Genomic DNA, 15,981 nt, shown 5'->3' with positions numbered 1-15,981 from the left:
CAAACACCATGATCAAGACCACCTCCGCGGGGAATGCAAGATGCATCCTCCGTGCACCCCTGCTTGTGGCTATTAACGTCAAGACCGTCTAGGTTTTTCGCCAAGCACCACCCTCGTCAAGTACTACTACAAACCCGGAGATTTCGGATGCATCAAGTCCCCGAGGAGACCCGTTTTTCGTCAAGTTCGACTACCCGTATCATCAAGTACCACTACGGCCGAAGATCTCGGAAACGCCAAGCACCCCTTCGATATGACGAGACCGACAAGTTCAAATGACCCCAAGTACCTCTCCGAAAATGAGACGTATACCGCTACCGTCGCAAGAATCGAGACCGACAAGTCCGAAGAAGCAAGTACCACTCCGAACCATGTACGACGACCGTCGCCGAAGACCCGTGTAACGTAAACGTCAAGTTCAACTACCATCGCGTGAACCGCTACTTCCCACGACGACCCCATGAACAACTACTTCCCCTTCGACACGTGTACCGCTACTGCCGAACTCGATCCATTCCGATAATGCACGCTTCGAAGGTATAACCCCGGGACGACCTCCCGTGAACGAATGCATGTGTGATGTATGAGATGCTCGTGCTTGCTCCGTGCTCGAATTGTCGATGCACGTCGCCCCTCTTTTTGCCTTGCCATCGACATGTGGGAACTCGGTATCCGAGATCACCCCACCATCCTTGCATGTCACGTTCCGCACACTTCCCCGTTGCATCGGTATCTCAATCGAGTGCCGGAACCGGAATGCTGCCATGACACCGTTTTCGTTATCGTTGCCGTGGCACCCCTTTCCTTTCCACCACGGTGACAAATGCTTCATAATGCTCTTGTCAACTTTTATTAAATAATTGCTTAACTTGCACATGTCATCCGCATCATGATAACAACTTTTAAATGGTTTAAATTGTTGTTTGCTTTAATTTACTAATGCATATGGGGATTTACCGGAATTGTTGTTCGTTGCTTTCGGCCTCATTTAAACTTGACTAGATAGGTAGTTTTACTTTGCTTCACCCTCTTTCCATGTATCTTTAAACCGGACATGCATCATACTTGGTTGTGCATCATGCCATATTGATGTGTTGGTTGTTTACTATGTTGTTTGCTTCTTTCCGGTGTTGCTTCTTCGGCTTGGTTCCGATAACGTCGTGTGTGTGAGGATCCGTTCGACTACGTCCATGTATCTTCTTCATGGACTCATTCTTCTTCCTTGCGGGATTTCAGGCAAGATGACCATACCCTCGAAATCACTTCTATCTTTGCTTGCTTAGTTGCTCGCTCTTTTGCTATGCCTATGCTGCGATACCTACCACTTGCTTATCATGCCACCCATATTGTTGAACCAAGCCTCTAACCCACCTTGTCCTAGCAAACCGTTGTTTGGCTATGTTACAGCTTTGCTCAGCCCCTCTTATAGCGTTATTAGTTGCAGGTGAAGATTGAAGTTTGTTCCTTGTTGGAACATGGAGATGTTGTTCCTTGTTGGAATATGTTTACTTGTTGGGATATCACAATATCTCTTATTTAATTAATGCATCTATATACTTGGTAAAGGATGGAAGGCTCGGCTTTATGCCTGGTGTTTTGTTCCACTCTTGCCGCCCTAGTTTCCGTCATATCGGTGTTATGTTCCCGGATTTTGCGTTCCTTACGCGGTTGGGTTATAATGGGAACCCCTTGACAGTTTGCTTTGAATAAAACTCCTCCAGCAAGGCCCAACCTTGGTTTTACCATTCGCCACCTAGCCTTTTTCCCTTGGGAGTCGCGCATCCCGAGGGTCATCTTTATTTTAACCCCCCAGGCCAGTGCTTGTCTAAGTGTTGGTCCAAACTAGAGCCACTTGCGGCGCCACCTCGGGGAAACTTGAGGGCTGGTTTTAGCTGTACGTAGTGTTCATCCGGTGTTACCCTGAGAACGAGATATGTGCAGCTCCTATCAGGATGTCGGCGCATCGGGCGGTCTTGTTGGACTTGTTTTACCATTGTCGAGGATGTCTTGTAACCGGGGTTCCGAGCCTGATCGGGTCTTCCCGCTAGAAGGAATATCCTTCGTTGACCATGAGAGCTTGTGATGGGCTAAGTTGGGACACCCCTGCAGGGATATGATCTTTCGAAAGCCGTGCCCGCGGTTATGCGCAGATGGGAATTTGTTAACGTTCGGTTGTAGAAAACCTCAAGTTGATCTTAATTAAAATACATCAACCGCGTGTGTTACCGTGAAGGTCTCTTTCCAGCGGAGTCCGGGAAGTGAACACGGTGTTGGAGTTATGCTTGACGTAGGTTGTTCTAGGATCACTTCTTGATCATAGTTTCTCGATCATGCTTTGCCTTTTCTTCTCGCTCTCATTTGCGTATGTTAGCCACTATATATGCTAGTCGCTTGCTGCAGCTCCACCTCATACCTTTACCTTACCCATAAGCTTAAATAGTCTTAATCGTGAAGGTGACTCACAGATACTTCCAAAACCATCTTGCAGGTGCTGTTGAACCGTGCAGATGACGCAACCAATCTCAAGGAGGAGCTCGATGAAGATCTTGCCCTTTGTGTTTTTTCGTTCTAGTTGATCAGTAGTGGAGCCCAGTTGGGGTCGATCGAGGATCTGTGTAGCGTTTGGGGTAGTCTTCTTTTATTTTGGTTCCGTAGTCAGACCTTGATTGTATTTGGATGTTGTAATGCTTTATTCATGTAATTGTGTGAAGCGGTGATTGTAAGCCAACTATGTATCTCTTTTCCTTATGTATTACATGGGTTGTGTGAAGATTACCTCACTTGCGACATTGCTTTCAATGCGGTTATGCCTCTAAGTCGTGCTTCGACACGTGGGAGATTTAGCCGCATCGAGGGTGTTACACAGGTTGATGTATATTTTAATGTGTTCTAAGTGGCTTATTTAAGCAGAGATGTTATCCTGTAGAACATCTTTTGAAGAACACACCTATATGAGTCTGATTGTAAAATGTCGCAATCTATGAGAGTAGGGTTCTCTTTACTAAACTCATGAAAGGTCACGGAGTATGACGCATAAGCTCCACCTGCGGGGAAGACCCACGCTAGCCACGTATCGGTCAAGGCTTTATGTGAAGCTAGATTCACAGAAAACTTGCAGTTCAAGGCCCAGTCCACTGTTCAACTTGCTTACTAGTGTAGCATAGAGTTCTAGGTGGAAGTTCAACTTAACAGTCTCCACTGCAGTACCGGTATATAAACAGTGTTTTGGAAACAAAGGCAAATTTCTGTGTGCCTCTGGGATCTGGTGGGGGATTGCTGGAATTTAGTCTATTTTGGGCAGCCCAATAACTATTTCAGAAATTCCTAATAAATCCTAGAGGCCCACTCAGCTCATTTGTACAAGGCAAGGGATACTACTAAAGTTTAGTCCCACATTGCTAGTTTAGTGGGAGTTGGACCTCCTTATAAGGGAGGTTCTTTCCCCACTTGTACGAGCATGAGAATAAGAGGGATATCCACACGCGCTCCTCCTCCGCCGCCCGCCTCGCCTCGTCCCGACGCGACGCGACGCGCCGCGGGTTGCGGGAATGAGCCGAGCCGATATCTAAATTTTTGCCACGCACTACGGGTATACGAAAGGTCACACGGAAGCTGAAAAGATTTTTGCGAAAGTGGAGTTTGAATGCGAATGGTGCAGCCCTTCGGCTGCTGGCTGTTCGCTTCGCCTCCGTCTCTTCATTTCGCCTCCCGTCGCTGCCCTCTCGCCTCCTTCTCTTGCGCCTATAAAAGGGAGGTCGCTCCTCCCAGAGAGACGCACCAGAAATTCTCCTTCCTCTCGCCACCAGTTCCATTCTCTGAGCTACCGTTGTCTTCCTCATCCCGGCTTGCGGCGTGCACCGCGAGCCGGGATAGTAGGCCTCCGAAACCGCACCTCTTTGAGTCCTGTACGGGAGAAGGGTGATAAGGTTTTGGGGGAGCGCTCCGCGCGACTACTGACTTCTTCATCACGGACTCCGACGACTACTTTCCCGACGACGACTTCTTCCCCGACGTCGACGACCTCATCGACGACATGGCTGGAGAGGACGTCGACCCCAAGTCCAGTGCTTCTACTGCTGCTGTCTTGTACATATTTATGCTCTTTCTGTTAGACGTCCTGCCACAGTTCTTTGCTCTAGTTTCTGCCCTACATGTGTTAGGTTCTACTTCATATATGCAACTTGCTATACTGTCTCCTCTAGATGTGTTTAGTTAAAGTTCATATGTGAAGTTGTTGTTTACCTTCTCTTTGTCAAATCGTATGACTTGCTTTATCACTGCTATACTAGTCGTGCTCTATCTAGTATTTCTGTTAATAAAATCATTTGGTAAATTGCTCATATTTCCAACAGGTAGAGGTGCTAATCAACTGGAAACGGAGTAGGAGCTCCGGGTCTCGCTTCAATGGTACAAAGATAATCTGAATCGCTCCGTCTCCGTGAAATGGGAAGCACTCTAAAAGTGGAATCCATCTGCGAAAAATTGAGCAGATACTTTTACTTACTTAGATGCAGGTGGAATGTATCCTGATGGGCATGCAATTTGAGGAAGTAAATCACCACTTGAAGACAATGCGGAAAGCAAAAATCAAGAAACATCAATTTCAGGTTCAGATTCACAACCGTCAGAAGAGATGGAAGGCGATATCGAGAAGCACCATTCGATATGAATGGGACAGTAAAAATGGAAGTTGCGATAAGATCTGACACCAAGATACAACACACCAGTAGTAGGAGCCTGAGACAATAGGTCAAACTGACATTGCAACCGTCACCAGGACGAAGAGCACCGAAATGCCTGCTGCCGCAGCGGGACGTGGTCTGGTGTAGCACAAGCAGAGGAAGAACAAGAAGAAGAGATGGTCTGAAATGTTTATCTTAGTTTACTTTTGAGTTGAGCATGAGAAGCTTTGTTTTACCTCTTCACCTGCCTGACCGAAATCTCGACTTTCAAATCTGCATCTTGTTGTAAATTCACATGGATCAGTAAGAACTTGATAGAAACGGTTGAGCGTTCCTTCAGTTTTCAGGTGAGCGTACATCCAGTTTTCAGTGTTCAAAATACATGTTTTCAGTTTTCAGTGTTCCTACTGTCACATAGTTTTTGGATGCAGACAGAGAGTAATCACAACAACAGAAATTCAGACCAGGAACTAAACCGCAAAGTTATCACAGTTTCTTTAGATCGGCAACAAACAGGATAGATCTATGAACTGCTGAGCAAAACGAACTTACTATAAGGGATAAAAATAACTAATGTCGTCATGGCAATTAACACAAACACTTATGAAGAGATGAACATAGATTCTCCCAAGTTACAGGATAAAGCTTCAGTTTCTCACGACACAAAGCACTTCCGAAGAGTTCAACACAGATTCTCCCAACTTCGCAAGCAATGGGTTTTTGTCACCCTAGAATTCAGCGATGAAGTAGTCCAAAAGCCGAGCCCTGCCGGGTTGCAGAGCTGACGAAGCAGACGAGAAGAAGCAGAGCTTCGAAAGAACTAGTCACCGATGATGTGCATTATCGGCTTTGACAGCAAAGCTGAGTCTTGAGATTTGGCTCAACATCTATGCGTGCACAAGGCTGTAAGGTTGTGCATCTGTAACCTGGAATGAATGGATCATCACACGACTTGGCTTAAGACTGTTTCAGAACTGAAGCAGAGTATATCAGAGGGAATCATTGAAACAGAGAAGAAATGATGTCTACCAAGAGGCGTGCTAAATTATCATCAATCTCAATGCCAATCACCAATAGAGCTACCTGATTGTACATGAACTTGTGCTTTGCTTGCACATCACTCATACGCCCCCCGTCCCATAGTAACTGTCGCTCAAACGGATGTATCTTGGCTAGATACATCTGTTTGAGCGACTGTTACTATGGGCGGGAGGTAGTACTATTTTGGCTTCCATCTCTTTTGGATTTCGGCCCCCAATATATATTTTCTGGCAAGACATGACCCAAATGGCAATTATATATTTTCCCCTCGAATATTACTGAAGAGTTAAAGTGTCCTAGCATCCGTCTAGTCTAGATTTTATTCTTCATTTCATTGTTGATCTAACAACTTGATGAAAACTGGTCAGAGTACTTCAGTTTTGAGAGCTCACAGCAGAACAGTCACACTATAAGTTTTCAACATGTGACCAAAAGATCTAATACATTTACCCCCAGTGTAGTATATATAGTCTATGAACATAGGAACACTAAAGAACGCAAGTCACCATGTGCAGAGCTAGACCTTATCTTTGGACGGCTCCATGAAGCTTTGCTTTCCCAGTGGGCATGTGCTGCAGTTCGTAGAATGGATGGATTCAACTTCTGGTTAGTGAGCATTTTAGTTTTGCTTGAAATTCCGGTCCACCATATGAAAAATAACAACATATGTACATAGCGTGCAGTGTGAAGAAAGCTTAGAAAATTTGGTCAAGTGATCTATGTAAAAGAAGTTTTATAAGTATCCTGATAACCATGGAAGTACTGACAAGTAATCTGTTCTCCGGCGTCCCCAATGGTGCCAAACAGAACCTACCACTGGTCGCATCACAGGCAAAATGCTTGAATTTTTTTTTTTGAGCGAAAAATGCTTGAACATTTGGACTCCAGCATAATCTACCCCAACTTGTTTGCGACTGAAGGCTTTGTTGTTGTTGTTGTTGTTGTTGTTGTTGTTGTTGTTGTTGTTGTTGGACTCCAGCAAAACTGGCAAATCAAAGAGTATGTATCTCGTGCTTGACCCTTTTTTTCATATACATCACATGATGTTCCATGGACCCTAAACCATGAAATAAATGCAGATACATGCTTTAAACACACAAGATGTGATACAACATTCCAAGTCAGGGGAGTCTTGCCACGACATGTCAGGCATATGTGAGGAAAGCAAAATCACATTGAGGTAACTGCCGACCGTGACCAAGGAAAGAGGAGATCACAGCACAAGCAGGGAATGTGCAAAACAGGCAAATCAGAGAGAGAAGCACAGTACAGGAAGAGCATCTTGTCAAAAGGAACCCAACGGCCTTTTCATCACTCCAGCTTTGCATGCGATTAGTACGTCTCTCTTAAGAACTAAAGCAGCCAGCACACGTGACGTGATTATATAAGCATTGATTGATGGAAACTGCTGAGCGTTCCTTCAGTTTTGAATGCTCGTGGCACAACTGCCACACCATATATAGTTTTCGACCAACCTAGTACATCTTCTCCAGTGTAGCAGTATATAAAGTCTATGAACATGGGAGTATATGACCAGAGTACCAAATAAAGAACTCAAGTCACCATGTGCAGAGCTTAATTAGGCCTCATCTTTGGACGGCTCCGTGAAGCTTTTTTGCTTTCCCAGAGAAGACGTGCTCCACCATTTCAGCTGATTGATTAGCCGCTTGTGTGCTTCTGTTGTTCCCTGTAGAATAGATAGGTTCAACATCTGGTGAGCAAGCGTTTTAGTTTTGTTTGAAATTCCCGGCCACCGTATGAAAAATAACAATTGATGTACATTGCGTGCAGTGTAAAGAAAGCTTAGAAGGCCGCATTTAGATAGTAAAGCTTGGTAGAGCACTTACAATGTTTTTGATGCGGGCAAGCATGGTTCACACAACAGCCTCAGTTCACTGCTGTCCACATTATGTACCATCTGGGGACCGGCCAGTTGATGTTTACACTGTGGCAAAGACTTGATGCCCTTGTATGCATAACCTTAACCTCTTCCAACGATTTTCAAGTTTCCAGCGAGGTTTTCAAGGCTCTCCGGAAGGGACTTTAGATTATAGCAGAGTGAGAGGTGGAGTGTTTGATGGTTTTTGAGGCTTCCAAGGCTCTCTTGAAGGGACTTTAGTTCATAGCATTTTGAGAGGTCAGAGTGCTTGAAAGGTTTTTGAAGTTTCCAAGGCTCTCTTTGAAGGGACTTTATTTCATAGCATTTTGAGAGGTCAGAGTGTTTGGAAGTTTTTGAGGCATCCAAGGCTCTCTGGAAGGGGCTTTAGTTCATAGCATTTTCAGAGGTTGAGTGCTTTAAGGTTTTTGAGGTTTTCAAGGCTCTCTTGAAGGGACTTTAGTTCATAGCATTTTGAGAGGTCAGAGTATTTGAAGGTTTTTGAGGCTTCCGAGGCTCTTTGGAAGGGACTTTAGTGCATAGCATTTTGAGAGGTTGAGTGTTTGAAGGTTTTTGAGGTTTCCAAGGCTCTCTGGAAGGGACTTTAGTTCATAGCATGCTGACAGGTCGAGTGTTTGAAGGTTTTTGAGGCTTCCAACGCTCTCTGGAAGGGACTTTAGTTCAATGCATTTTGAGAGGTCGAGTGTTTTAAGGTTGTCGAGGCTCCCAAGGCTCTCTGGAATGCACTTCAATGTCAAGCAATGCGAGAGGGCCAGGGTTTGAAGGTTGTTGAGGCTTCCAAGGCTCTCTGGAATGCACTTCAATGCTAGGCAGTGTGAGAGGGCTAAGGTTTGAAGGTTTTTAAGGCCTTCAAGGCTCTCTGGAATGGACTTCAATGCACAACAGTGTGAGAGGTCTAGTGTCTGAAGGTTCTTTAGGCTCTCAAGGTTCTCTGGGAGGGACTCTAGTTTATTGCACCATGATAGGTCAAGTGTACGAAGGTTGTTTAGGTCTCCAAGGCTCATTGGGAGGGACTTCAGGGATGAATTGTAGGAGAGGTGTGGTGTTCTAAGGCGTTCGAGGCTTCCAACTCTCTCTAGACCAGGCTCAAGCCGTATGCAACAGAAGACAAGCGTATGAAGGTTTTTTAGGCTTCCAAGGCTATCTGGAAGGGACTCTAGTTTTTTACACCCTGTGAGGTCCAATGTTTGAAGGTTTTGAAGGCTTCCAAGGCTTTTTGGAAGGGACTCTAGGTTTTTACACCTTGTGATATCCAGTGTTTGAAGGTTTTGAAGGCTTCCAAGGCTCTCTGGAAGGGACTCTAGTTCCTCGCACCATGAGAGGTCCAGGTTTCGAAGATTTTTTAGGCTTCCTATGCTATGTGGAAGGGACTAGTTTCTGGCACCATGAGAGGTCCAATTTTTGAAGTTTTTTTAGGCTTCCAAGGCTCTCTGGAAGGCACTTTAGGCTAGGACATTGTGAGAGGTCCAGGTTTCGAAGATTTTTTAGGCTTCCTATGCTATGTGGAAGGGACTAGTTTCTGGCACCATGAGAGGTCCAATTTTTGAAGTTTTTTTAGGCTTCCAAGGCTCTCTGGAAGGCACTTTAGGCTAGGACATTGTGAGAGGTCCAGTGTTTCAAGGTTATTTAGGCTCCCAAGAGTTTCTGATATGACACTGACACTGGTACAGTAAGATAAGTGAAGATGCGCTAGGGTCTCAAGTTTGCTAACAGACATTGGTATTTTTGAAATTCCACATGATCCATTGAGGTTTAGGTAATGTAATTTTGAGAGACGAGTGATACTCTCGGGAAACTGCCCATCTTGCAGCTTTGGAGCAATAAGAACCTCCAGTTGCTTCAATTGTCCTAAAGTGCTTGGAACTCTGTGATTGGGCATCCAGATAGATCCAAGACACGCAAACACTTTGGAAATGAAAATGCACCACCATGGAATTTGCAATCCGAAAAATGCATCGCCCTTAATTTAGGTGGGAAAATAGTTGGTATCTTCCTTGCATCTCTGTAATTTGTAAGGGACGCATAGTAGCAGTATTCTTTTGTTCTAGTTCTGCTCCCTATTTCAGCATCAAAGACAACCAACTCTTCAGTAATGACCGATCTTGCAAGATCATGCAGCAGATCGTGCATTGTTAATATTGTTGTCGAAAATTCCTGAAACAAGAGAAATAACACTAGTTCCATCAGAAAATTTGTCAATTGACTAGTATCATTTAAATAAATGGCATGACATGATTCTATTGTAGAAAGATTAATATGCTCAACTTGGCAAGCTGTAAAATTGTCTTCTTTGCACTTCTACTCGACGCCATTCACAGTGGCCCAACTGCCCCGTGACGTCCAAAAAAAAAAACATCCCGCCTACACTTAGCCTTACACGCTTAAAGCAAGTCCAACGTCTATCTAGATTTCTCTACCTAAAAGCAATTTTTGGTAGAGCACCCCGCCTCCAGCAATTTACCTATAATGCTCTCTATATCTTGTTCTCGTTTATGCTCTCCTTCAGGTATAGCATAAATTTCTCGACCTAATTTGTCTTCATTTTGCCTATTTCTTCCTATTTTGTGGAGCACTATGTAAAAAAATTGGCAAACACCTCATGTGCGTCGAAATCAATGCCGGCGAGGGCGGATGCATCCGAGAGGTCGGTTCCGAGTTGGTGGAGACCCTGTCGACAGAGGTAGAGCGTGCAACGGTGTGCCTACCATGAGTTTTCACAAAAAGGGGTCAAAACAACTAGGTGATTGCAGCAGTTTGCAGTGACAACCCAGAAGAGCAACATACAGAGGATGCAGAGAGAAAAATATCAGGCCACTATACAAACGCATGAGCGCCAAGCCAGGGGGCCACCAGCACAAGCAGCCGGACATCTACATGGCTCCTGCAATCCCTCAGAAACCTAGAACGCCACAGAACCACGTCGTCTCTGGCTCTTTGCAACACTTCAAGGTCTGGGCAATGGAGGGTGAGACATCTCTGAAGACAACCGAATTTCGATGCTTCCATAGATGCCAGAAGCACAGGAGCAAAAAGTCATTTGGCGAGGCTTCACCAACAGCAGGTTTGATGTCGAAGAGGTGGAGGGCTCGAATGGAGGCACCCTCGGTACAAAGCCCTGGGCCGCCCCAAAAAGCACGGGCAAAGGGTCAGCCGAAGATGAGGTGATCTGCCGTCTCTAGCCCTGCTGAGCAGCATGCGCTGGTCCTTGTGATGGTGTGTACAGTGGTGGAGGGCGGGGAGCCGAAGAGGAGGAGGCGGAGGAGGGGGTCGGTGGATGGAGAAGGGCGGGTAGTGCTGGCGGGGGCTGGTTCGGCATGTAGGAATCCACATGCATCGGTTGGCCCTTCCCATGCAACCTTTTAGGTAGATAGGTGCTCCCTGCATATTTGTATGTAGGGGAGAGAAATTTTGGGAGCACCCGAAAATTATGAATAGGTAGAGCTTTAGGTACTTTTGCCCTTATGCAGTTTTTATGGATAGATACTGTTACGGACTATTAGTATTAATTAGTCTGGTCTCCTTACGTATTTGTATTAGTTCTAGATTTCTTTACTTGTACTTCACGTGTCTTGTAATATATATTTTCCCCTTGGGCTGTGTGCAGTACAAATAAGTTGTTCTTCTAACAGATACTTCGTCCGTTTCAAAATAAATGTCTTAACTTTGTACTAACTTCAGTGCAAAGTTGTATTAAGTACACTTATTTTGGGACGGAGAGGGGGCGCTATTTAGATACATTGTTGGACTTTATTCTTATCCCTCCCACATAGTACAAGCGCTAGCCGAGGCCTCCGGCAAGATACCATTCGTGGATCTGTACCTGGCCAGGCACGAGCTCGTGTTGCGTGGGTACCTGGATGGTACCTGGATGTGAGGTTTCCGAATGCCACCGGCAAGGGAGAGGTCGGGCCGTACCCAAAGCAGAGTTCTAAAGCACCCGCCTCTTGCAAAATTTGCCAGAATGACCATTATGGCACACTCAAAGATACAACAGGCAGCTATGAGCAACTATGATCCAACAACCCGGGCTTGCTAGTGTTTGGAAGAGCAAGGTTGAGGGAAACGTGAAATTCTACTTGTGGCTGCTGTTGCAAAACAGAAATTGGACCGCTGATCGGCTGCAGGCGAGAGGCTGGCTGCACAATGCTTCCTGTAGACTTTGTGACCAGGAGCCGGAGTCTGCTGTACATCTCACGCTTCGGTGCTGCTATGCAAAAGAGGTTTGGCACATCCTGCTCGGTGCTAATGACCGGCTGCGTAACACCGTGTTCTCATCTGCCTCAGTTCCAGACTGGTGGATGATGATTGGTTTGCAAAATGATGCAAGGGCGCAGGGAAATGTTACCCTGTCTGCGTACATCGTCTGGCATCTCTGGAAGGAGAGAAACCGAAGGGTTTTTGAGGGGAAGGAGGTGACTCCGCTGGCCCTAGTTAATCTAATCCGCGATGATCTCTCCATGTTGAATGAGGCTTTCAGGCCACCTGCTACTGCCGAGGGGTAGGGCACCTGTGCCTTGTAGTGTTTTTTTTTGCTCCTCTTAGTTGTGTGCCCAGTGGGTGTTGTGCACATGTGTGATATACTCCTATCCACTGTAACTTGTACCTCTTTCTTCTCTCTATAATGCAAAGGCAGAGCTCCTGCTATTACCGTCAAAAAAAGGATTACGATGACAACACGGTAGTGGTCACAACTCACAAGATGAGTGAGGAAGAAAGAAAAGGTAGTGAGAAGGTAGAAACACTATTCCCTCCCTCCTGGTTTGTAAAGCTCGCGCACATTTCATTAGAAACTTGCCGTTAATTTGGTCACCAAAATTATACCGTCGAAAACTTTTCTTGAGCCTGAATCTAATGATAGATACGTATAACTAATATTTTGTTGACCAAATTAATGGTCAATTTTTTATTGAAATGCATGTGAGACTTACAAACCCCAAATAGAGGGGCTAGGATATACTCCCTCCGTCCCACAATGTAAGACGTTTTTGCAAGCTATGTTAGTTTCGAAAAACGTCTTACATTGTGTGCTCCCCCATGCATGTCAAGCTGGCCCGGTGGTCAGAACTGATCCGTCTTGCCACTTCCTCTCACCTCACTTGCGAAAGTGACTGGTGCAAATGCTGACGTGTATAGAAAACTGGGAAGCTGAAATACAAATTCTTTTGGCCAAATATATAGACTGGATTTGATAAGCCTAACAAAATACAGTACAATGTGTAGTGATCCAAATGGGCTGGCTTTTGACAAGGGTAAAGTACAACAGGATGGACAAGGTTTTTTTTTCTTGATGAGCCAGGTCCATATATGTTTCCCCACACTTGGGCAATTTTTAGAGAAAATAGTGTCCACCAATATCTTGAGTGCTTTATTTTCCACTAAGGGCAAAACATATACATGGGCTAATGTACCAAACTGTCAACATATATAACATGTATGCTTTTGCACAGTAACTGTTGCATGACATTTGATAATTAAGTAAAATAGAATAATCTTTATTCTATATTGTACATGTATGCTGTAGTAACTCACCTTGCACGATTTTGAATGCTAAAGAAAAGACATCCCAAGGAACTGCCTAACATACTTCTCGCCAAGTTGTCTGGCCGAAAAGTTATTAGATGGCTCGATGAAACCCAGAGCAATCCATTGATGGATAAGATCATCTTTACTTATATCGTGACCTTTAGGAAAGATGCCACAATAGGCAAAGCATAACCTCAAATATGGTGTCAAAGTATTGTAACTTAACTTCAAGGATGGTAACACTGTACTATCAGAAAATGGTTCATCCCAAATATCACTATTGCACATTGCTTTCCAGTCACTAAGATCCATTCCAAATAGCAAGAATCCAAGTGCTTGAGCTGCTAATGGCAAACCTCCACATTTCCTTGAAATCATCTGTCCAACTGGTTCAACTTGCTCTTTATCAGCTCTAGATTCAAAGCCACTATTTTGCTTGATTATTCTCCAGCACATGTCATTGTCCAAGAGATCTAACATGTATGGTTCAACAGTACAAATTTTTCTTGCAATGTCTATGCTGCGTGTTGTGACTAAGACTCTTATCTTGGATTCCCTTATCTTGGAGCTTACATTCAACATAAGCTTGAGCTGATTCAGTTGGGAGTTATCTGTCTCCCATAGGTCATCTAAAACAATCAGAGTCTTCTTATCTTGAAGTAGATCTTTAAGGCGTTGGTTTGTCAACTGCCTTGTAGCTAGATTCTGGCTTCCTTTTTCTAGTTGAGAAATTATGGAATTCCCAATTTGTTTCAAGTCAAACACCTGGGATACATAGACCCATACCCGATGGTCATAATCTTTGAATTGAGAATCATTGAAGACCAGTTGTGCCAAAGTTGTCTTTCCTATGCCTCCAAGCCCACAGATAGGAAGAACTGTGATATCTTCTTTGTTGTTGTTGCTTGTGGATAACGAGGAAACGACATTTATCCTGTCTCTGTCTCTCCCTATGATGAGTGATTGAGTCACATCTGATGTTGTTTCCCGTGGATCGGGAAAGTGGTGCACATTAATTAGGCTGGAGTTATCATGTGTGAATTTGAAACTCTGGTGATCCTCTTTGATCTTCCTCAGTTGACCTCTCATCTTCTTCATCTTATAAGCCATGGTAATCTTGGGTGCAATAGAAAAGCAGTCCAGCTTCCCAATCATCTAAGAAGGAATTTGAACACATGGTTTTATATATAATATAAAATGTAGGAGCAACTTGCTACACCCGGCATTAATAGATGTGCTATTTTCGATCCCTCTATCTGATGACCACATGCTGCATGGTAGATATCCACACACAGTTGGTAAAACTTTTGCACAGACGTAAAACAGCTCCCCTGTAATACAATTTTTTTATTCTTATACACCTAGTTTCACGGACGACTGGGATTTGTACACCAGATTTAAGTAGGCTAAATCCTCTTGCACGCCCATCGTTCTTCATATTTTAGAAGGGCACCAACAAATTTCAAGCTTTAAACTTTGCAATTAACTAATGCACCAGTTGATTATATTGGAAAGTACCTTCAGATGGACATTTTTTTGTGGACAATAATATAATAAATAATAAAATTATATTTAACCAAAGCAACAAAGTCCATACTAGGAACGTGAAAGAAAAAATTGATTGAGAGAAGACATGGCAAATACCTTTCTGGAGGCTGGTTCACTGTCAGCTTGGAACTCATCGAGCATGTAAGAGATGTCGTAGGCAGCGTTCTTGAGCCGGTTGAGCCACAGCCGCACCGACTCCTCCGTGACAGACCGCCTCTCAGCATCCTTGAGCGCCGCCTCCATGTACTCCAATGTGTCCTTCATGTCCTGGAGGTCGTCCTTGAAGCTCCACAACATTGTGACCTCATCCCCAATGGCGGAACCAGCTTATTGCCCACTGCTGACACCACAGCCGAGGCGAGCAAACCGGCTACATGCGCCATGTTTTCGCCTTCACACCTTTTCTCTCTCAAGTTGTAGAGTATGCCAACTGGAGGAGGTGAGAACACAGACAAGTGCCAGAAATGACGCAGTTACCAGTTCATGCATGGCCATATGCTATTTATGACACGATACATGCTCCACCGAGATGGAAACGGATCATCTACCTTGCTTAATTGTGGTAATGCATGCAGCACAGCACACGTTAGCTTTAGCTTTACCAGCAGGCAAGGGTCAACAAAAGAATCTCAGGTCTTTCTAGCTGTAAAGGAAAAAGGAAAGGAACCAGGAGAAGGAAAGAATGTGAACTCTCTCTGGAAAAGAAAGGGATTGAGAAGAATCCTATTCTCTGATGCGTGCTTTGGTTTTTGAGTTCAATGAAGACTACCTAAATCTTTAGTTCTAGATTTCACTGATGGACTATCTAACAGAAATACTATGGATTGCACAGTTGCCCTCATCCCCCAAGAAACATACAGTTTACAATACAGATAGCAGGATCACAAATAAAAAAGGGAATCAGAAGATTTGTAGGATTACTTACAGTGAACCCACCTTGTTTGTATATGCAGTCAGGCTGCTTGACCAAATTTAGCAATATATATGCTTGGCAACTTGGTTAATTTTCAATATCCTGCCAAAAAAATATTGCAGCAGGATATAAAAAAAGCTGGGAACAAAAAGAGAGAACACAGATTATGATACTTGTGCTTGCTTGTTTGATTGAATTTTTTTTCTAAAGGGGGCAGGAATCAGAAATGGCAGAAGGGGAGGAAGCTCTCAATTATTACAAAATTAGGCAACAGCACATAGATATTTAGAGAAGCCATGGGTGGTTCCTTGCTTGTGGCATGGCCAGTAAGATCCAGGTGTAGGGAGCCTGTTGTAACTGCTGCCGTTCATCAGGTT

At 44.4% G+C, this 15,981-nt stretch overlaps 1 pseudogene; it reads right to left on the bottom strand.

Annotated features, from left to right (window-relative positions):
• Nucleotides 1-7,583: 7,583 nt before the first annotated feature.
• LOC147966835 (putative disease resistance protein At1g58400) lies at nucleotides 7,584-15,136 on the bottom strand (annotated as a pseudogene).
• Nucleotides 15,137-15,981: the final 845 nt, after the last annotated feature.

Source organism: Triticum urartu, chromosome 6A, assembly GCF_056163025.1.
Source record: "Triticum urartu cultivar PI428250 chromosome 6A, HENAU_Tu73, whole genome shotgun sequence".
NCBI lineage: Eukaryota > Viridiplantae > Streptophyta > Magnoliopsida > Poales > Poaceae > Triticum > Triticum urartu.
This window is presented reverse-complemented; position numbering and strand designations above follow the sequence as displayed.